General features: G+C 39.6%; 1 protein-coding gene across 11 annotated transcripts in view; it reads right to left on the reverse strand.

The window, feature by feature from the left end:
- VPS50 (VPS50 subunit of EARP/GARPII complex) overlaps nucleotides 1-23,647 on the reverse strand; it is a 203,241-nt gene that overhangs the window by 171,193 nt on the left and 8,401 nt on the right. The window contains exons 2-3 of one of the 11 annotated variants that reach the window (XM_073333946.2): nucleotides 2,830-2,899; nucleotides 98-200 (exon numbers count right to left, since the gene is read on the reverse strand). The exons of 7 other annotated variants lie outside the window; for them this stretch is intronic. The gene's annotated coding sequence lies outside the window, so the exon portion shown is untranslated. Of the gene's footprint in view, nucleotides 1-97; nucleotides 201-2,829; nucleotides 2,900-22,978; nucleotides 23,132-23,647 lie in introns of those variants that run through there. 3 more of the 11 variants (XM_073333945.2, XM_073333948.2, XM_073333947.2) reach the window with 3 other exon arrangements.

The raw sequence follows: 23,647 nt of genomic DNA on the forward strand, positions 1-23,647 counted from the left end.
GTCATGTCTTTCCCCAGGTGTTCACAGCACTTAAGAAAAACTCAAAATAAAGCAAAACAGATCAGAGACCTATCTTTCAGAAGTGCTAAGCACTCACCACTTCAACTGAAGTCACGAGGAACCAATTAAGTGCTTGGCACTATTTCAAATCACGTCAAAGTGGTTGAGTTTAAAGGCAAAGTTAACAGGCAGAGTCTTTCCTAAATAAATGATAGACATTCTCTGTTAAAATATTGTGATTTGTTATGTTCCTGAAAGAATCAGACAAGGTACAGTACAGCAGTCTATTTCCATTAACTAAATTGTTTCAGAATATTTCAAAGTGAATTAAATATATTTGAAAACTAAATAGAGAGCTTTGCCCTCAAAGTTAGTTTTCCTAGTTTAAATAAGTTGAGGGAATATTTCCATAAAATATTCATGTTAACCATTTCTTAGACGTTAGTGTATTAATTTCTTAGGAGGGAAAAATGACCAGAATTTTATGTTAGTAAGCTTCAAGCAAGTTAGAACACACACAGTAAAACCAGAAAAATGAGGCCATAAATCAGTGACCTATCTCTACTACAGTCAGTCAAGTCAGCAACATATCAATTAGATAGCAAATAACCATGCCACACAACACCAATCCCACTGGCCCCTGCTAATGTCAGGCAATATCTTAATGGTTAATGAGAACTAAGATTCTGACAGATCTTTAAGGAAAAAAAAGAGAGAGAGAGAGACATCCGACTTCTATCGCAAAGACAAATTGCCCATAACCCTCAGGCAATTAGACAGCTACATTGGACACTTAACTGAAAGATTTAAAAAAAAAAAAAAAAAAGAGGACTCCAGAAATTTTGAATTGTGCTGCCACCTTCTCAACAACTGTACCCAAACAAGGTAGGTTAGGTGGGTAGAGGTCAGCCTCAAAGTGATGATATAGTACGCAAAGTCCAAATGAACATTTTTGAGGTAAAATGGTATTTTGCCATCCCTTAAGAAAGTGTAAATCTTCAATACCACGATTCCTTGCTTTAAAAAAAAAAAAAAAAAGGCACACACAGACACACACGCATGCCATGAAGTTGCAGTTTGGTGTTCCATTCAGCACATGTAGTGCCTAAGCAAGTGAATATGACTAAAATTCAATTTTAGACAACTTGGCGTTGGTCCCCTCCAGACATGGATCTGTACCACTTCAGATGGATGACAGTATGGCAGCCCAAATCTACCAAGTACTTCCACCTGCAATATTTCCACTCTGCAGAAGCTAAATAAAAAACCTCATTTGTCTCCACAACCACCACAGCACAGGAATTTAAACAGTATCTCTGAAGCAGTTTTTCAGCCTTGGATCGAGACAACTCATCTCCATGCCATGCATTTTATTTGCAATAGGTTGTCCGTGTACCAATGGGAGCTTTGAGGAAGACAGACAACATTTAGGAGATATTTTGTTAATAACCACAGACAAATCCTATCATCCCCACCAGGTCAGCAACAGAATGGTCCACTGGCTGAGCAGTACAATCCCTAATGATCCATGTCTGGAGGGGACGAATGCCAAGTTGTCTCAAAATGAATTTCAGCTATGTTCACATGCTGAGGTACTATCTGTGCAGGATGGAACACCAAACTACAACCTCCTGGCTTGACAAGTACAATGAAATTACATTTATCTGCAGCTTCAGATGGAGCCTATATTAAAATAAAACTGGTGGCTTGAAAAAAAAAATGTGTGGGAGGTGAGAGTTCTTCTGAACAAAGGAGAAAATAGTCACTACTTGGCTCTCAGCAATATGAAAAAATGTGGAACTTTTTATTTAGGCAAAGTTACAATAAAAACATTGATATACTACATCATACATTACTTATTATATATTCAGGATCAGCTTAATATTCAAAGAACCTGGCTAGAAAAAAGTTTTTCTATCTACTATTTTATTTTGGAGAGTAGCTTTGGCCCAACCCTTTACAACTTCAGACATCTACACACAGTCAACACCAAGAAATTTAGGCTGAACTAAGATAATATTCAGTAAATACAATGAACCATTTTCATCATTTTTGGTGTAAACCCACCAAATTCTATGCAGTTACAGAGGATGAATCTGACCTCCTGAGTACATCTTAGTTATAAAGAGTGATCTCAGCCTCAAACTTCGAGAAACTGAACTAATTCCCACTCATTAATTTTGGCATGTTGCATGGTAACACTAGCCAGGAGGACTGGAGCTGACTTGCAGTTTCACTCAAACTATGCTCAGACAGCAAATCAAAGATTCCAGGAGAGGTTTGCTCCTTTAATCCAAAGCCCTTAGTAGTTTTGTTTTTTCCAGGGGCAAGGGAGACACTTTTTTTTATTATTTTTTGTTGTTGTTTATTGGAGGGTTTTTTCTCTCCACAACACAACCCCTCCACAACACAACCACCCCCGACAAATCTCTAAAACAAAAGAATCATTTCGACTCATCCAACAGCATGCAACATTCCAGCTTGTAAATTTAGGACTAGACAGTCTAACCACTAGTGTATTATTTGATCAGTCCAAGCCTCATAATTCACATTTATAACAGCTACAACTTTTAAATGCTTTTCTTTATAAAGGAAATAGACCAGGTCAAAAACTATGTCTGACTTCTTTTTGTGAAAAGAACAAATCTGAAGTCAATAAGTTGTCCATAGCCAGCCGGGCGGTTTAATAGTAGCACACACTAGCATTAGGACATCAAAATTAAAGAGTCATTCAATCCTTTAGCCCCCAGAGCAGTAGGGGGTTGGACATGATATTAGCATCTCTCATGGAAAGTTTCTCCCACTGCTTCAATAGGTCACAGAATGTACCTAAACATCCCCTGGGTTCACTGTCAGGGACTCGCAATTAGCATGGGGGACCCTGTCCCAGAGGTTGTTCCTGTTAGGGGGTAAAAGACAGAAACATTTCTTAGAAGAGAGGAGTAACAGGCTTGCCTTTCACAAAAAGCCAAAATACCACCCTGGGTCAAGGCTCCATAGTATAGAACACTTCACAAGTGGAGTTGTCCCAGGCTATGCACTAACTCAGCAGATCTGCTGAATGCCCCAGACCAAAGTGCCCAACTTTATAATCGGGGGTAGCCTTATTAGTCTGTATTCACAAAAACAACAAGGAGTCTGGTGGCATTGTTGTTTCAACTTTATAATCCACCACAATTAGCTCAAAAGTCCCCAGACATAGTAGGGTGGTTGCATGACCACAATTCCACCAGCAGGGTTCCTCAGTCTTTGTTCCACTGGGCAGAGACATCAGATTTTAGGCAGTAAATCTGACCCAGGATTTTTAATCTACCAGTGGCCGTGTTTTACAAATACTTAAATCCCTATAAATCCTTAAAAGTCACTGCAAAACACAAACAAAACATCTACAAAGAGAATTCCAATGATAAATAAATATAATAGAGGGCATGGGAAGATAGAGTGTCTTTATACACAATCAGTTTTAATAGGCTCACTAAATAGTCCCTAGCTCCCCACATTATTCAAAATAATGTAAATTCATACTTTACATCAAAACAAGAGAGACCCCAAAAAGCAGCACACTGAACACAAGAATGGCCATACTGGGTCAGACCAATGGTCCATATAGCCCAGTAGCCTGTCTTCCAACAGTGGCCAACTGCTTTTCTGGAAGAGTAGAAAGAGCAAAGAGGATAACATAACAGCATGAAGTCAGTGACCCATCTGTACTAACATTTTTCACAATGAAAGAAAAATAAACCAACAGTAATTGCTTGCTCTAATATTTTGAAAAGAAATGGGATTTCAAGCTTCTTGAGTTGAAGAGATTTAATAGTGCTTCTGGTGAGACGTGCTGCTCAAGAGTTAAAGTAATAAAATAGAAGTACGCATGATTACATGAAATAGGTTATATCACTGCATGCAGTAATTTTTTCATCATCTTATTTTCAGAAGTAAACAGAGAGAGTCTCTTTGAAAATGTTCTTTCAACCCCAGCTGTTGTGATTGACTATGTTTAGTTGCCATCTGGTGGAAAACCTGTGCAACTGTAGTTCAAAAGGGAATTTTGCTTTTAATATATGTTTACCTAAGAAAGCTTAGTTCAGGGACAATTTTCACAAAGCCCTACTCTTCACCCAGATTTCTAGTGGGCTTGATGGATGCATGATGAATTTGAGGAATCTAGCCAAGATCACAGTGACTAAAGAACAAACATTTTGGTGGTCTGATATAAGCCATGGTCATCAGTGGATAGTAATCTTAATATGCAAGTATATACATACACTGAGCAGTGGAGCAGCAAGAAAGATGTTTAATGAACTGGATGGTACAATGGATTGGTAATTGGATATCAAGCCTGTTACGTCTAGATCATTAGCTTGAATCCAGCCCATAAAAAAACAAGATCGATTTTATGTCTGAAGAGCGCTGTACAAAAATCATCATCTTACAGCTTTTTAATGGCTTATATGAAATGACTTTGGTCTCAATCCCATTCCCAATGAACATGTACGCATAGCATCATACACCTCTACCAAATTTGGCATTCTTGTTGGCTCTCTCAGCTAAGTGGCAAGAACTGAATGAGCACAACAATTAGTTACCCTCTCACCGATAGAAGAAGGTCCCCCGCAAGTCAGGTTTAAGGCACATTGATATGGATGGGCCTATTCTGTCTATATAGTACTGGTCCTGGGAATAACTGAAAGATTTCACTTAGGCAGAACTGAAAATCCAGCACTAAATTAACACAAAAAAACCCCACAAACCATGAAGTTCCCCACCTCTAGAGAAGCAAGCAGTACTGGGGTTGCTTTCATTGACCTTATTGACTGGTTGTGGAATGGATTTGGATGTTAATGGGAGATTGCCTGCATATCGCTTCTATGCACAAAAGAAAGGAGGAGGGGGATGTCTGTATTTAAAAGGTTATTTAAAAATAAACCACTTTGATGAGTCCCAACTTTTGAGCTCACCAAGGAGGTTTTTGTCGCCTGAAGACACACGTGCCCTAGTCAGCTGCAGCAAGGAACAGAACACATTTAGAGGCACATGGTTCGTTACCCTCACAACACACTGTATTTTATTTTAAAGGAGTCTACTCTAACCTGATGCTTTAATGTCCTTTAGAAAATCATTTCCTAGCAGTCTCCTGGATAAATCACAGCTTTGTGTCAGTACACAGAGACTCCTGTTACAAGCTAGTTTAAAACTCAATGTACTGTAAAATATCACCCATAAGGAACTGGTGGCTGATTTACAAACAAAAAAGTATTCAAAGGCGGAGGACTCAGATAGATTAATCTGTCCTCTGGGTCACTGCAAGTGAAATCACCTAACTTGTCATCTGAATGTTGGACTCCAAATTTTGTTGGTGTCTCTTTTTTCTGAGCTTTGTAATCACACGGGGAAAATATTTTAAAACACTTGAATTTCTAACAGTTTCCAAACTACTGACACAGCAAACTTTGTGAGATGGAAGAAGTGTTAAAATTCTGGACCGCTCTGAACATTTATATGGAAATCAGCATGGATATTTAATATCCTAGATCTAGACCTACATCTAGATCTCTTTATAGAATTAGCAGTTATGCACTATCTGGGAGAAGATGATTCTGCACAAAACTAAAAAGTGGTAAAGTTGTGATGACACACAGCTAACAAAGTGACTGAGAAATGGGAAAGCAATTCTATATTAACCTTCCCCAGAAGGACTACAGTCTCAGAGGTTGTTCAGACAAACATTCAGAAGAAATCCTGGGTTGTCCCACACATTCTTTTCTTGAAGACAAGCTAGATGGCTTGGTTCTCTTTCCATGGTCTGTGCCAAACATGCTGTTCATACACACACTAATCTACAAATAGACCTCACCATATGCTAGGACTACAAACACGCCATCATAAACTACAGCTCCTAGCCTGCCCATGCTCAACTGGACTAGTTCTCAGTAACTAAAGCCACTAAGGGCTAACCCAACCCCTCACCACTGAGAGGAGAGGATGTTCCAATCCACCCTGTGCACAAATCTTTAAGATTTGTTTCTTAAAGATTCAATATCCCCCATCCCTTCAATTAAGATCTGAAAAAAGCTCAGTCTGTATCTGAGACATCCAACTAGTGTTCCAGCCCCACACAACTTAATACCCCTAATATTTCTATGGTTAACACACATGGGGGGTGGCAGACGACTATTATTCAGGCATTTTCACAACATAAAACTTTCTCCTCCTCCAGCCCCATTTACAGGATATTTTTAAAAGAAAAATCAATAATGCAAGTCTTTTAATATAAGATCTCATGTACATTCATCAATCCCAACATTTATTCAGAACAGACTGCCACAAGGAAATTAGGGACAGAGTGAGTCATATGGCAGTCACACAGAGAACAGATACACCAAGGAACAGAAAAAATAATTAGCATGTTATTAAAGTGTATGTGTTCAAATGCATCCATTTCTCCCAAGATGAAGTGTTTCACCTATGCATTCTTTACAGTGACGAATTCAGCAAGAGGTTTGCTGATGTTATTAGTTAAGATGTCTGTTTATGGACTGGTTTCAGAGTAGCAGCCGTGTTAGTCTGTATTCGCAAAAAGAAAAGGAGTACTTGTGGCACCTTAGAGACGAACCAATTTATTTGAGCATAAGCTTTCGTGAGCTACAGCTCACTTCATGCAACTAAATTGGTTCGTCTCTAAGGTGTCACAAGTACTCCTTTTCTTTTTGTTTATGGACTGGTATATTTTTTGAAGTTTTCGCACCAGGACAGCCCATCTCCTATCAAAGAGGCTCACATCACTTGTGCTGCCAACATACCATTTCTCTTACCACACTGTCACATGTTCATGATAGGGACACTTTACCCTGCCAGTTTTAATACTGCATGCATCCTTGCAGGATAACACTGCTGTCACCTGATCAGAGGGGTCCCTTTACTGTATAAGGTCACCAAAACACACCCAGCAACGGAGAGAGATAGGCCAGTGGAGAATACTTTGTTGAACTATTACTGGTCCTGAAGTTGTGTATTTTTAAATAGACCATTACATGGTCAAATACTGGATTTGTCTCCACACATTTCCTGTATCCCTTACCCTTCTGAGTCATGTGTTTTGTTTTGACTAATGCAAATGATGGGCTATAGATATGGAATCACCACTTCAACTGCATTTCCTCACCTGGAATACTGTGTGCAGTTCTGGTCTCCCATGTTTAAGAAGGATGAATTCAAACTGGAACAGGTAGAGAGAAGGGCTACTAGGATGATCCGAGGAATGGAAAACTTGTCTTATGAAAGGAGACTCAAGGAGCTTGGCTTGTTTAGCCGAACTAAAAGAAGGTGGAGGGGAGATATGATTGCTCTCTATAAATATATCAGAGGGATAAATACCAGAGAGGGAGAGGAATTATTTAAGCTCAGTACCAATGTGGACACAAGAACAAATGGATATAAACTGGCCACCAGGAAGTTTAGACTTGAAATTAGATGAAGGTTTCTAACCAGCAGAGGAGTGAAGTTTTGGAATAGCCTTCCAAGGGAAGCAGTGAGGGCAAAAGATCTATCTGGCTTTAAGATTAAACTCGATAAGTTTATGGAGGAGATGGTATGATGGGATAACATGGTTTTGGTAATTAAATATTCATGGTAAATAGGCCTAATGGCCTATGATGGGGTGTTAGATGGGGTGGGATCTGAGTTACACAGGAAAAAATTTTCTGTAGTATCTGGCTGGTGAATCTTGCCCACATGCACAGGGTACAGCGGATCGTCATATTTGGGGTCGGGAAGGAATTTCCCTCCAGGGCAGATTGGAAGAGGCCCTGGAGATTTTTCGCCTTCCTCTGTAGCATGGGGCATGGGTCACTTGCTGGAGGATTCTCTGCTCCTTGAAATCTTTAAACCACGATTTGAGGACTTAAATAGCTCAGACATTGGTGAGAGGTTTTTTGCAGGAGCAGGTCGGTGAAATTCTGTGGCCTGTGTTGTGCAGGAGGTCAGACTAGATGATCATAATGGTCCCTTCTGACCTTAGTATCTATGATAAAAAAAAATAAGGGGTGGTTTCAGGTGGGTCACCCAGCTATTTACTAGAGTGTCTCACTCAAAAGTGGTTGGACCTTATTGTAGAAAAGGGCAACAAAAATTATTAGGAGTATGGAAAAGCTTCCATATGAGGAGAAATTAATAAGACTGGGACTTTTCAGCTTGGAAAAGAGACGACTAAGGAGGGATATAATGGAGGTCTATAAAATCATGACTAGTGTGGAGAAAGTAAATAAGGAAGTGTTATTTACTCCGTCTCATAACACAAAAACTAGGGGTCACCAAATGAAATTAATACGCAGCAGGTTTAAAACAAACAAAAGGAAGTACTTCTTCATACAATGCATAGATCAGCCTGTGTAACTCCTTGCCAAAGGATGTTGTGAAGGCCAGACTATTCAAAAAAGAACTAGATAAGTTCATGGAAGACAGGTCCATTAAAAGCTATTAGTCGGGATGGACAGGGATGCAAAACCAAGACCTTCTGATGGTTGCATGCGTGTTATACCTAACAAGCACACTGGTGTTGCTCTGGTATTGTCCCTGAAGGTGCAATCTGCACTACTGACTGAGCAGGCTTATTCTATATGCCCAATTCTGCCATTTTCAATTTGAAGGTAGGATGTGCAGTAGTTGTTAGTGCATATACACCACATGATGCAAGACCTGAGGCTGACAAAGATGCTTGTTATGCCATGCTAGAAGATATTGTATCTAGGTCAACACGCCAACTCCATATTGTCATCTTAGGAGATATAAATATGAGGCTATATCCCCCAAGGATCTGTACTGGGACCTGTGCTGTTCAACTTATTCATAAATGGAAAAAGGAGATAAACAGTGAAGTGGCAAAGTTTGCAGGCAATACTAAATTACTCAAGACAGTTAAGTCCACAACTGACTGCGAAGAATTACAAAGGGATCTCACAAAACTGGATTATTAAGCAACACAATGACAATCTAAGTTTATAAGTGCAAAGTAATGCTGATATGTGTAAAGCACAATGGAAAATATAATCCCAACTATACATACAAAATGATTGGCTCTAAATTAGGTGTTATTACTCAAAGATCTTGGCGTCATCATGGATAGTTCTCTGAAAACATCTGCTCAAATGTGTAGCTGCAGTCAAAGGAAGCTAACAATGTTAGGAACCATTAGGAAAGGGATAGATAAGATAGAAAATATCATAACACCACACATAAATGGTGTGGAGAAAGTGAAGAGAGAAGTGGTATTTACTCCCTAACAGAACACAAAAAACAAGGGTCACCCAATGAAATTAATAGGCAGCAGGTTTAAAACAAGAAAGAAGAGGTACTTCTTCGCACAACAGTTAACCTGTGGAACTCAATGCCAAGGGATGTTGTGAAGGCCAAAAACTATAACTGGGTACAAAAAAAAAAAAAAACAACAGATAAGTTGACAGAGGATAGGTCCATCAATGGCTATTAACCAAGATTGTCATGATTGCAGTACCATGCTCTAGGTGTCCCTAAAACTCTGACTACCAGAAGCTGGGACTGGATAACAGGGCATGAATCACTTGATAATTGCCCTGCTCTGCTCATTCTCTCTACAGCAACTGGCACTGGCCACTGCCAGAAGACAGCATACTAGGTTAGATGGATCATCAGTCTGACCCATTATGACCATTCTTATGTTTTTAAATTGGCCAGGAAAGAGGTGGATTTGAACCTGTACTGGAATCACACAGCTTACAGAAAGAGAGTTCAGATAATGATTCACATCTACTAAAATATGCTTCCACAAATGGACTATTTTTAATGGCTATCTGGTTTCCGCACACAAATTGCCAGAAGTATAAATCTCAATATCCAATCCATATAGAATGTATGTGTATTTAAGAATGTATTCTGGAGCAAGATTAGCATTGAATCCTAACAACGATATTCTGTTTAACAAAGTTCCAGAGAAGGATATCTATTGCACTGAAACACTTCAATTTTGATAAGATGCATGATGAAGTGATCACTAACAGATATGTGATTTCCAATAATTATTTTATATTGGATGACCACCTGTCTACCACAAGGAAGAGTGGACTGTATTTTGGGATTCTATAAGAGACTGTGGGAACACAACTAGGAATAAGGAGAATAAAAAAAAGCAACAAAGATCATAGTATCAAATTATGGGAGAGGGGAAAAAAAAGAAAGAAAGAGGTGCAGTGCAGAATGGATGCACTTGGAAGGTCAGATCAAGTCAGTAAAGAAAAGAGGAAATGGACAAGGAAAAGAAATGTCATGAACAAGCAGTTAGAGAGCCTGTCAGAATTATCATAATCAATGGTGGAATGATATGAAGCAGTGTATTGAGGAAGGCTCTGAAAGACATGACCATACATGTGTATTTGAGAAGCTGAAGCTCCTAACTGTACATCCATTATTGGTGTTTTCACCAGTTTAAGAACAGAAATGGAGAATACTGCCAGGATATTATCTTAAGCACTAGAATGAGCATTTTTGTGAATTAAATGAGCAGATCCCACCAAAACGCAGACTACAACTTAATCCAAAAAATGAACACTGGCAAAAGCGACTGCAATCAGCACAGTGGATATTGCTATGCCAGTATGGGCTGCCTGAGCAGTTAGTGAGCCTCGTGGAGAAATTGTATCATGATACAATTAGCAGTGTGAAAGTAAATAGTTATATTACAGACTGGTTTTTTTACAATCAGGAGTTCCCCGAGAATGTGTTCTCTTACTAATGTTGTTTAATATTCTAATAGATTACCTGACAACAGAGCTGACTAAGGCCAAAGTAGATGTGCAATTTAAAGATTCATCCTTAGAGGATCTCAAGTAATCAGATAGTTTTGTCTTACTCGGAGAGACTATTGGCCAACTATAGCTAATGCTAGAAGAGATATGAAGACGTGCAGAACCTATGGGACTTAAGATCAATGGTGATAAAACCAAATTTAAGCATGCCTCCTATAAAGCGGAAATGAATGACCAGTAGATACTGCATGTAGATGGCAAGAACAGTGAAGGGATGACCAGCTTTATCTATCTGGGTAGTCAGTTGACAGCAGGAGGGTCTATATATGAAGAAATCACATCTCCCTTGCATCAGTGGCATTTCAGCATCGTCAAAGACCTCTATTTGGGCAGCAAGATGGGCTTGTCTTCACTACTAGGTAGATTGATGCTGCTGCAATCGATGCAACAGGTCTAGTGAAGACCCACTAAATTGATGGCAGAGCACTCTCCGGTTGACACCGGTACTCCAGCTCCCCAAGAAGAGCAAGTTAAGTCGACCCCCAGAGAGCGTCTCCCATCGACACAGTACAGTGAAGACACCAGGGTAAGTCGACCTAAGTTACATCGACTCCAGCTATGTTATTCACGTAGCTTGAGTAGCATAACTTAGGTCGACTTACCCCGGGAGTGAAGACATTCCCTAAGATACGAGTGACACAGTGATCATAGTAGTGATGACAACTCCATTATATGGAGCAAAAACATGGCTGCTAACAGGTCAGGAGAAGAAACTAACAGTTTCAGTGTCAAAAGTTACAGCACATTCTTAATATCCATTGGTTTGACTTTGTCACAAATGAGGAGATACTTAGACTACCCTGACAAGTTGCAGTCTTGCACCAGTTGAAAACAAGATGACTGCAACAGTGAGGTCATGTCCAACCTGTAGGAGATGGTACACTTTTACAGAAGGTTTATAGAGCTCAGATCGAAGGAAGCAGAGCACAAGGCTGACCACAAATAAGGATAGAAGAAATAATTTTGGAGGGATTTCAGAAACCTAAACCCTCCCATATTGACTCTTGCCAAAAGACAAAGACTTGCAAGGTACCATTCAAGATGGAAGTCCATTCTATGTGCCACTACAGTTACATCATAGCCATATGGATCTGCTGCCGCTCTCACTCCCACCATCTTTTTCATCCTGCTCTGCCTGGAGCATGCATAATTCCCGAGAATAGAAGTGATGAAGAAGTATTTGAGGAGTGCCTATATAGAGAGATTGAAACAGGTGGTTCCTCCTGCACATTTATCTGGGTCAGCAGAAAGCTTCCAACCTGAAGACATTTGTACAAGTCACTGACCAGGATAGTAGGTTTTGGTTTTTGTTTTGTTTTGTTTTGTTTTTAACTTCAGGAAGGCAAAAAGAGTTCCCAGTTAAGTTTGGTCCAAAATCAGAAACAGCCCATTTGTCTTCCATTGTAAGAGTAGCCAAATTCAGAATACTGGGGGAGTTGCAAGCACTTGACATTTCTCTCTGCTGACAACAAAGATGTGAGGGATGAATCCTGAGAACACTGTATGTAACAGCAATACTGACAGAAGGAATCCATGTATAATCTTCCAGCCTAGACTAATTTTATCAAAGATGGAGGTTACCAAAAAATCGCCTAAAACTCCAGGTTGAGAACCGTGGTTGACAGCTCCACTCTTCAGGTGCAATGGAACTTTCTATTACAAGGCTCTAAGCTCATTTATGCTTAGAGTAGCAGCTTTCCCAGGGCTGGTCTGAGACTATGGAGTGAACTCCCATAGGACTTACAGGCCATCAGAAACTTTACCACCTTCTGCTCCAAGTGCAAGGAGCACTTCTTCGACCTTGCCTTCTCCAATACCAACACATAGGAGTGTACATACAAAACACAACACCAACTACAAAACGTACCAAAATAATACACTGCACCACAAATGTAATTCTCCCCATGGGAAGAGTATGGCAAAGAATGAACTCCATGTGATATTGCAGGCACAGGATTGTATAATTGTATTATAAGAATAGAGGTACTAATGTATGTCTTGATTTCATTTTACCAGCCACCCCATTTGAATAGCAGAAGGAAATGACCCTTTGGGGCTAGGAGAGATTCTGTTTCCCATGCATTACAAATTAGGCCCTTTTAGTTCTTTGTTTTAAGGTTTAGCTGGTAAGAGACAGGATCCTGTATTGTGGCTATGTTAAATAGATTAGAGGAACGTTGAGGGCTTGGGCCCCGGTGTGAATTGTTTTAGTTATAAGATGTAGTAAGCTTTAATTTACAATGTCTTTTCCTTGATATAAAGTACTGCTGTTTGCATTCTTAAAGGTCTCCGTGAAAGACTGTGTGCATGAGGAATGTATGTATCAGGAAAAGATAAGGTGTGAAGGCCACTGTTATAGACAGATGGTCAAGGAAGGAGGAGTGAAGAGACTTAACGACATCAGAGAACCATCAGTGCGCATGCATAATGAAGGAAGGGCAGATTGATGACCCTGAGGTGGAGGCTGGCACCCCTAAAGACAAGACAATTGATTAAATCGAAACCAGGACAGGACGACCCGCTCAGAGTAAACAGTCACAAACTTCACACAGCAAAATCCATAGACTTCAACAGAGAAAAAAAGACTATACGAACAGAGTGCTTGGCCATGGGACTTTGGGTTCATCTTGCCACACTCCAGGAGCATAGGATCACGACCGACAGAGCCCTGCTCTCCTCTGCAACCAATCTGGCTGGCCACTAGATTGATCCAGACTCTGGACTGGTAACTATAAACATCAACTGGCAGGACTGTGTGCATGGGCAGGGGGAGGGTGTGATCGAAAAGCATATGCTAACTGTTGTATTCTCAATAAATGCGGCGTGCTGCCTTCTCCCCTATAAAAATCCTGTGTGCTTCTTATAAGTACAACATTTTGTGTATCTTGTATCACTTAGTGCTCCACTGGAAGATGCTCAGATACTAACAGTGATGAAGACAGTATAAGCACCTTTTTGGAATAGTACAGAACAGAGCAGTTTAACATCATGTTTGATGCAGAAGTGTCCCAAACCATGATGTTCTAATAATAAATAATCAGGAGAAATACTAGAAAGGCCAAGCGGTCAGCCTCACTTTCCATCACAAGCCAAGAGAATTCAACAGTTAAAAACCATTGCACAATACCAGACATCTTAAACTGTAGACTTGTAATTTTAAGTCTATTCAGCCCCTGTAATATACTGTAGATATAAATGTTGGATTTTAATTGAGCTCTTCCTCCCACCCCCCAACCCCCAGAAAAGGGAGGTAAAATGATGTTACTTATCCTTTCTGTTTCAGTCATGGTAGACCAGACGTCTCTAAACTGTGGGGCATGCCGCCCTAGACAGGCACGGAGGAGCGTTCGGGAGCAGGGCTGTGACTGCAGCCCGGGCCAGCCCCCACAGGGGATCGGGAGGAAGCGCCACCCTGCTCCAGCCATGGCCCCAGTCTCGGCCCCCTTACTCCTGTCCGCATCCCCCTGCTCCCAGAACCGCGGACCCACTCCCAGCCTCCAGGGAGGAGGAAGGGGACAACTGTGGTAGACATAAAAGACAATGTCTGCATTACACAGAACCTCTGATATTAAAAATCTTAAATAAATGTAAATGTCCCTGTCCACAAGAGTGGTCTACTTTTAGATTGGTTTTGGTTTTATTTTCTGAGCTTAGAAAATTAGCTTCTAATATTGGGTTTAACTTTCAAAGCAATTCAGATCCATTTTTCAGATACATCTCAACAGGAATTTTACTGTTAACATCTATAGGAGAGGCTATGAAGAAACTAAGAGATTTAGCGAGAATGATTTTAAGAGAAATACCATAGCATAAATTATTGGATTATTTTTAACAAATTTGAGAAGTATCCACAATATGTATATCCAGTAATACATTAGTGTAGAAGCTAGTTTTATTCCACACAGATCCAATCTAATCCAAAACATCTTATTATTATTAGCCATACACATACAAATGTCTTGGCATTTGAATAGGACATGCCAGAGTCATATTCCTAAGCAGGGGAGTTTTAAATTTTACGGTAGCAATATTGGCTTAGGAAAAAGGCTATGGAAAGCCGAGGTGTTTTTTAAAACGTCAACATTTACTAAAGCTCTGCGTATTCTTAATACCTACAGTTCTTGACAATCGATGTTTTAAAAATTAGGGCCCTAGGAGTTGATTAGAAAGTATGAGGCTACGTATTTCCATTAGCAAGACATGGCAGCATCCTCAGGATGACTGCCTCTTCCAGGAATCCACATTAGCAGTGATCTCAGACTTTTCCTATTTACATGCAATGTAAATTCCTATTTTCTACAAACTGCATGGAAACTTTTTAAAGACACCATAACAGAGGCTCAATTTAAAAGTATTCCCTCAAATTAAAAAATATAGCAAGAGAACCAAAAAAGTGCCACCGTGAGTAAACAACAAAGTAAAAGAAGCAGTGGGAGGCAAAAAGGCATCCTTTAAAAAAGTAGAAGTTAAATCCTAAAAGCGAGGAAAATAGAAAGGAGAATAAACTCTGGCAACTGAAGTATAAAAATATAATTCATCATCATCAATCCCATAACCGCATTGGTCGTTGGGGCACCATCACTGATGAACAATCAATTGTCTCCACCCCTAACGATTGTGTGTCAGTGCTTGAGTCTCCGCGAAGTCCATTCCTGTTCACTCTTTTATGTTGTCAATCCATCGCTTCTGCTGTCTACCTCTTCTTCTCTTCCCCTGTACTGCCCCTTGGAGGATGATCTTGCATAGGCCAAATGATCTTGTTACACGGCTGTACCACTTCAGCTTGCGCTTCTTCACGGTCGTCAAGAGGTCTTCATATGACCCAGCACATTGGGTGATGATGTTGCAGACCTCTTCATTAGTGACGTGGTCGAAGTAGGAGATACCCAGTATTTTACGGAAGCATCTCATCTCTACCACCTGTATTTTCCATTCATGTTCTGCCGTAAGGGTCCACGTCTCGCACGCATACAGAAAAATGGAGATGACCAATGCGTGCAGCAGTTTCAGTTTGGATTCCAGGGAGATGTTCTTATTCCTCCAAAGTGGCTTTAAGCTTTGACACTCCTGATGTTGTTTGCGTGGTTCTTGCACGAATTTCTGCCTTGGATCCTTCATTAGTGATGACTTCCCCCAAATATTGGAACTGTTTCACTGTTTCCAGCTCTTGTCCACTGACAGTGATATGTGAGCTGATCCCATCACATCTGTTTGTCATCAGCTTGGTTTTCTCTGCACTAATTTCCATGCCATATTTTGCGGAGGGTTTCATCCAATCATTTCACAAGGTTGGCAAGTTCATCTTCGCTGCCTCCCAGGCCATCAATGTCATCAGCGAACCAAAGATTTGAGATTGTTCACCCCGCAATGCTGACTGTGCATGTGTGATCTTCCACGGCATCAGTTATCATGCGCTCCAAGTATATGTTGAACAGTGTGGGCAAAAGAAGGCAGCCTTGCTGGACCCCAGCAGTGGTGCAAAACCACTTTCCTATTGTGCCACTGACGAGAACTGCACTGCTGGCCTTGGCATACAGTTGTTTAATAGTAAGAATAAGCTTACGACCAATATTGTACTTCTTCATGGTTGCCCAGAGAACTCTTCGTGCCATACTCTGTCAAACGCCTTCTTGAAGTCAATAAAGACATGGTAGATGTCCTGCTGGTGTTGTAAGTACTTCTCACATAGAACACAAAGGATGAAAATCTGTTCTGTGGTACTTCTTCCAGCACGAAAGCCAGCCTGTTCTTCAGCGATGATGTTGTCTGCTTGTGACTTCAATCTGTTCAATATGACTTTCAACATCATTTTGCTGGGACAGCTAATTAAGCATATGGTCCGGTAATTTTGACACAATTGCAGGTTGCCTCTCTTTGGCAGAAAGGCAATTAGTGACTGGATCCACCTGGCGGACCACTCACCACTCTGCAGATCTTGTTGCATATCTATTACTATTTCTCCTCTGAATTTCATCAATTCGGCTGGGATGTTGTCAATACCTGTAGCCTTTCTGTTCTTGAGTGATTTCACAGCTGTCCCCACATAGTATTGGAAAGTCATCCTCCTCTTTTGAATCTGGGCTGTCTAAGACACTAGAATCTCCATTTGTCTGGTGGTTGTATATATTAGAGCATTAGTTTGTCTACCTATTGATGATGTCCCTTTCTTCGGTAAGACTATTCCCTTCTTTGTCTTGAATTGTGTTAGCTTTGGTCCATCTTTCCTTCGTCAGATCTTATGCAACCTGGACGGCTCGTTTTCTGTTTTTATTATTGATACACTCTTCGATTTTAGAGCACTGTTTTTCAATCCATATCTCCTTGGCCACCTTCATTTCTTTCTTGATCTTTCTGCCAATTACGCTGTATTTATCAGCTCCCTCAGTGCTGTTCTTGTCTCTCAAGTTCTCTTCTAATGTCACACATTTGTAGTATTTCACTTGTGACCCATGGTTTTGCGTTCTTATGATGTCTCCCAAGGATGTCCATTGCTGCCTCATTCATTACAGCATTGAAATTGTTGGTCATTGCTTCTACGTCTTCCTCTGGAGCAAGCAGCGGGGCAAATTTTCCGCTGATCATTGCTTGGAATGACTCTGCAATGTTTCGGTCTCTGAGTCTTTCTAAGTCAAACTTGATTCTGGTGAACTTTGGCCTGATGATTTTCTTTAGACTTAGCATCACAAGGTCGTGATCATTTCCAATATCAGCACCGGGGAAGATCCTTGGTTTAGCTCTGTTAATCCCAGAACAAAATCAGTTTTGCACCATGATGTAGCCGATCTGGCTGTGACGGAGACCATTAGGAAGGCAAAAAAAAATAATTTGAAGAACAGCTAGCCAAAGACTCAAAAAGTAATAGCAAAAATGTTTTTAAGTACATCAGAAGCAGGAAGCCTGCCAAACAACCAGTGGGGCCACTGGATAATCGATATGCTAAAGGAGCATTCAAGGATGATAAGACCATTGCGGAGAAACTAAATGAATTCTTTGCATTAGTCTTCACGGCTGAGGACGTGAAGGAGATTCCCAAACCTGAGCCATTCTTTTTAGGTGACAAATCTGAGGAACTGTCCCAGATTGAGGTGTCATTAGAGGAGGTTTTGGAACAAATTGATAAATTAAAAACAGTAATAAGTCACCAGGACCAGATGGTATTCACGCAAGAGTTCTGAAGGAAATCAAATGTGAAATTGCAGAACTACTAACTGTGGTTTGTAACGTATCATTTAAATCGGCTTCTGTACCAAATGACTGGAGGATAGCTAATGCGACACCAATTTTTAAAAAGGGCTCCAGAGGTGATCCTGGCAATTACAGGCCAGTAAGCCTGAGTTCAGTACTGGGCAAATTAGTTGAAACTGTAGTAAAGAACAGAATTGTAAGACATATAGATGAACATAATTTATTGGGGAAGAGTCAACATGATTTTTGTAAAGGGAAATCATGCCTCACCAATCTACTAGAATTCTTTCAGGGGGGTCAACAAGAATGTAGACAAGGGAGAATCCAGTGGATGTAGTGTACTTAGATTTTCAGAAACCCTTTGACAAGGTCCCTCACCAAAGGCTCTTAAGCAAAGTAAGCTGTCATGGGATAGAAGGGAAGGTCCTCTCAGTGATCAGTAACTGATTAAAAGATAGGAAACAAAGAGTAGGAATAAATGTTCAGTTTTCAGATTGGAGAGAGGTAAATAGTGGTGTTCCCCAAGGGTCTGTACGGGGACCAGTCCTATTCAACATATTCATAAATGATCTGGGAAAAGGGGTTAACAGTGAAGTGGCAAAATTTGCAGATAATACAACAGTATTCAAGATAGTTAAGTCCCAAGCAGACTGCTAAGAGCTACAAAGGGATCTCACAAAACTGGGTGACTGGCCAACAAAATGGTAGATGAAGTTCAATGCAGTTAAATGCAAAGCAATGCACATTGGAAAACATAATTCCAAATATACATATAAAATGATGGGGTCTAAATTAGCTGTTACCACTCAAGGAAGATCTTGGAGTCATTTTGCACAGTTCTCTGAAAACATCCACTCAGTGTGCAGCAGCAGTCAAAAAAGCTAACAGAATGTTGGGAATCATTAAGAAAAGGAGAGATAATAAGACAGAAAATATATTGCAGCTATATAAATCCATGGTACACCCACATCTTGAATACTGCGTGCAGATGTGGTCCCGCCCATCTCAAAGGAGATATATTGGAAGAGGTTCAGAAAAGGACAACAAAAATGATTAGGGGCATGGATCAGCTTCCAATCTCTCCTCATACATGACTCTTCAGCTTGGAAAAGAAACAACTAAGGGGGAATATGATGGAGGTCTATAAAATCATGACTGGTGTGGAGAAAGTAAATAAGGAAGTGTTATTTACTCCCTCTCATAACACAAGAACTAGGGGTCATCAAATTAAATTAATAGGCAGCAGGTTTAAACTAATAAAAGGAAGTATTTCTTCACACAACACACAGTCACCTGTGGACCTCTTTGACAGAGGCCGTCACAACATCCGAGACTATGACAGGATTCAAAAAAAGAACTCGTTAAATTTATGAAGGATAGCTCCATCAATGGCGATTAGCCAGGATGAGCAGGAATGGTGTCCCTAGCCTCCGTTTGCCAGAAGCCACAGGGGATGCATTGCTTGATGGTTGCTGTTCTGTTCATTTCCTCTGCGGCACCTGGCATTGGTCACTGTCGGAAGACAAGATACTGCACTAGATGAACCTTTGGTCCGACCCAGTATGGCCGTTCTTATGTACCACACCATGTACTTAACCAGTGTCCATGTTTCTATATTTGACTGAAGATGGCATTAAAGTTCAGCATTACAGCATGAGTTAGAGGTTAGCATGTGTATTGTGTGTCTTTGTATGCTGGAAATGGATGGAAATTTTCTGTCTGAGTTGCAGAGTCTGTTAGTTCAATTGATTAATATAAAATAATGCTGACTGAAATATGATGGTTGTGTGTGTTCCACAAGATACCCTTAACAGAACATTTTCTTTGTTTTGTTTTTAAAACAAGGATTGGCATGGGAGGAGTTGTTATTTAAGTAATCTTAATTGGAAACCAAAGCAGTCTGCAGACCAACAGTTTCTGAAAACCAAGACCAGAGAACTTTTCTGTCCTTCATATCAGCAAGGACACAATCTAACTTCAACGTATTCCTCCCCTTCATGTTCTCTACATCCTATTTAAACCTATTTAAAATTAAATTTTAAACTGATAACCCATGTTAAGCGCTAAACTTATTATAAATCTATTAAAATAATTTAAATTAAATACACAAAATATTTAGTATATATTTGCTGCCAAGTTTTACAGAAAAAGCCAAACAACTTAACTGATGGAAGTCACTGGCTGAGCACCTGGAACCAAAGCTTGTTGAAAAAGCTAAACTGTCTTTTCAGAGAAGTAACCTCTTTCGCAGATGCAGAGCAAATACCTGCTTCATTTCAGTTTATTCAAATAAGTTAGTTCAATGACTCGGTCATTCAAAGTTAAGAAACCAATTAGCAGCTGAAAAAGCAGGAAAGCTTGTTTTCCCTTCTAATCTATGAATAAAAAGTAGATCTACTAGTGCTAAAATCTTGAAGGATGTGGTGATCAGAAAGTTTAATTTACTACCTATATATAACGTTTCCTTTGTTTAATAAAATGAGCTTTTAATGAAAAACATGTTTCAAACAACTTTTTTTCTTATGTTTCCAGCACACTTAAGGAAGGTTTCTTTAACAAAAAAAACAAAAAAAACAAAAAACATGCTTTTTTTGTGCATTTTAATTGAATTTGAATTTCCATCCAAATAGAGCTGAACACCAATCACAAATAAATTAACCATCTAGTAAATAAGAAATGCATAATGAATCATTTTCTAACATAATAAAAATGTAAAAAAATTAAGATTCTGCATATATGTAAGTTAAGCAGTATAACTGCTTAAATAAATATGACTAAATATAATGTAGACCCCAGGTTTGCAAAAGGAATCAAATTTAATGTAAAGGATATATAGAGTTGCAAACCAACATGTTTTAATAGTTACCAATGATGAAACTCAACCTTCCTTTAGGAAAATAACCAAAAAGTATAAATGGAAAACATAAGAACATAAGAATGGCCATACTGGGTCAGACCAAAAGGTCCATCCAGACTAGTATCCTGTCTGCCGACAGTAGCCAATGCCAGGTGCCCCAGAGGGAGTGAACCTAACTGGTAATGATCAAGTGATCTCTCTCATGCCATCCATCTCCACCCTCTGACGAACAGAGGCTAGGGACACCATTCCTTACCCATCCTGGCTAATAGCCATTAATGGACTTAACTGGATAAATTCATGGAGGTTTTCTTTTAAACCCTGTTATAGTCCTAGTCTTCCTCAGGCAAGGAGTTCCACAGGTTGACTGTGCGCTGTGTGAAGAAGAACTTCCTTTTATTTGTTTTAAACCTGCTGCCCATTAATTTCATTTGGTGGCCTCTAGTTCTTATATTATGGGAACAAATAAATAACTTTTCCTTATTCGCTTTCCCCACACCACTCATGATTTTATATAACTCTATCATATCCCCCCTTAGTCTCCTCTCTTCCAAACTGAAAAGTCCTAGCCTCTTTAATCTCTCCTCAGATAGGACCCGTTCCAAACCCCTAATCATTTTAGTTGCCCTTCTCTGAACCTTTTCTAATGCTAGTATATCTTTTTTGAGATGAGGAGTCTGCATCTGTACGCAGTATTCAAGATGTGGCCATACCATGGACTTATATAAGGGCAATAAGATATTCTCCATCTTATTCTCTATCCCTTTTTTAATGATTCCTAACATCCTGTTCGCTTTTTTGACCGCCGCTGCACACTGCGTGGACGTCTTCAGAGAACGATCCACAATGACTCCAAGATCTCTTTCCTGATTAGTTGTAGTTAAATTAGCCCCCATTATATTGTATGTATAGTTGGGGTTATTTTTTCCAATATGATCTTTTCCAACATAACAGTTTAAAATCAAGGTTACCTGCTTAGTGATTTAAATCACTGATTTAAAACAATACACCCTAGGATTATCTATGAACAGCATATGTTCCTTCCTGTGATTCATGAAGGCTTCATGTTCTTCCAGTTTGGGCATCTTCCAATGTCATTAATACAGTTTTTGAAATAGGAGCCAGTACCAATATTTGGTTTAGCACAATTTAGAAGTGCCACCCTGAATACAGAAGTATTCTCATATAATAAGAGCAATACCATACATGTGTTGTATTTGGTTGGGACATTTTGTTATTCCAGATATCTAGGTTTAGGGCAAGTACATTTTATTAGAGCATGAGCAGGAAGTAATAAGCTTTGCAAGTTCCCCCTTGGGATTTTTCCTACTGTTTTAAGAAATTAAAGTTTATTTTTTCTGATTTTTTCTTTATCTTCTGGTAAAAAGAGTGCATGTTTGTGTACAATTTTGTATATCTTTATAAAATAATAAATGTTAAGAGGATTTAGTTTATTTCCAGCCCAGCTGCTTGATCCTACAATTATATCATAATCCTGTTTGTGACATCAGTATGCTGCCATGGCAACAAATGCACTATCAGTCCCAAACACACGCATATGCCAAGAGGTACAGGATAGCCAATCAGACAGGAACTCCGGGGGGGGGGGGGGGGGGATCCAAAACTTTGACTAACTGAACTCTCTTACTTTTACTGAAAATTGCTCTCCATTACTGTCATTCACATTGTAATTGCTTTGGCCTTGACTCTTTGCCAAACAAGAAACCAGAATCTACGCTTCCAGAAAAGCAGGAATGTTAACCCCATGTTTCATCTAGTCTGGGGGTGGGGTTCTATATCTTTCTGCTATGACAATTATAAAACTTTTCCTTAAAAACAAAAATGTGAACCCATAAAGCTGCTACATGAGACTGCTTAGAGCCCACACCTAGGAATTGTGCCAGATATAGCATAGCTGGTCAAGAGAATCTGATAATAAATTCAGATTTTAACTTGTTCCTCATTTATCTGACAGCCTCAATAAAACCTCATACACAATCTTGGGTCGGAAAAGATTACAGCAATCTATTTAAGAAGCTATTTTGTAAGCATCACTGACTTTAAAACATAACCATAACAAGTCATTTAGAAAGTCCCTCACCTGAAGATATTAATAGAACGGTTTTGTTGGAAGAAGAGACATTTTTCAAAGTTTTACACTAGCAACACAGGAAAGACCAACAGCTTTATTTTCAGAGGTGCTGAGCATCACAATCACTATGATTTCTAGGGAAGTTGCAGGTATTTAGCATCTCTGAAAAAATCAAGTCACACATTTTAACAATAATGCAAGTAAAGTCTGTTAGTCAATTTGAGTGCAGAATGCCCGTTAACTTTGATGGGATTCTGCTCATAGAAGAGTTGCAGAATCAGGCCCCACTGGGTATGATAGTGAAGGATTGTCACGTTTACTTACTTCACTGTAAATGCCTGAGCTAAAACACTAGATAATTAAAATTAGCTTGTTTTGCCATTGTGAATGTTTCAAGACATAATTACCATACTGAAGTATAATAACTTTGTGTGTGTGTGTGTGTGTGTGTGTGTGTGTGTGTGTGTGTGTGTGTGTGTAACAAAAACACAAGATAAAAGTAGCCCAGGGGTAATTGTTAGCTGAAAATACTGACTTGGCAAAAAAGACTATTTTCAATTTGACACCTCGAAACTGTAACTTAGTGGGTAGTAGGAATTTGTATAATTATGAATTGGACCAAGGAGGTGAGACAGTACTCTTGAGGTCACTGGGAATGTAATGTACATACTCCTTGGA

The sequence above is a fragment of the Lepidochelys kempii genome, chromosome 2 (assembly GCF_965140285.1).
Source record: "Lepidochelys kempii isolate rLepKem1 chromosome 2, rLepKem1.hap1, whole genome shotgun sequence".
NCBI lineage: Eukaryota > Metazoa > Chordata > Testudines > Cheloniidae > Lepidochelys > Lepidochelys kempii.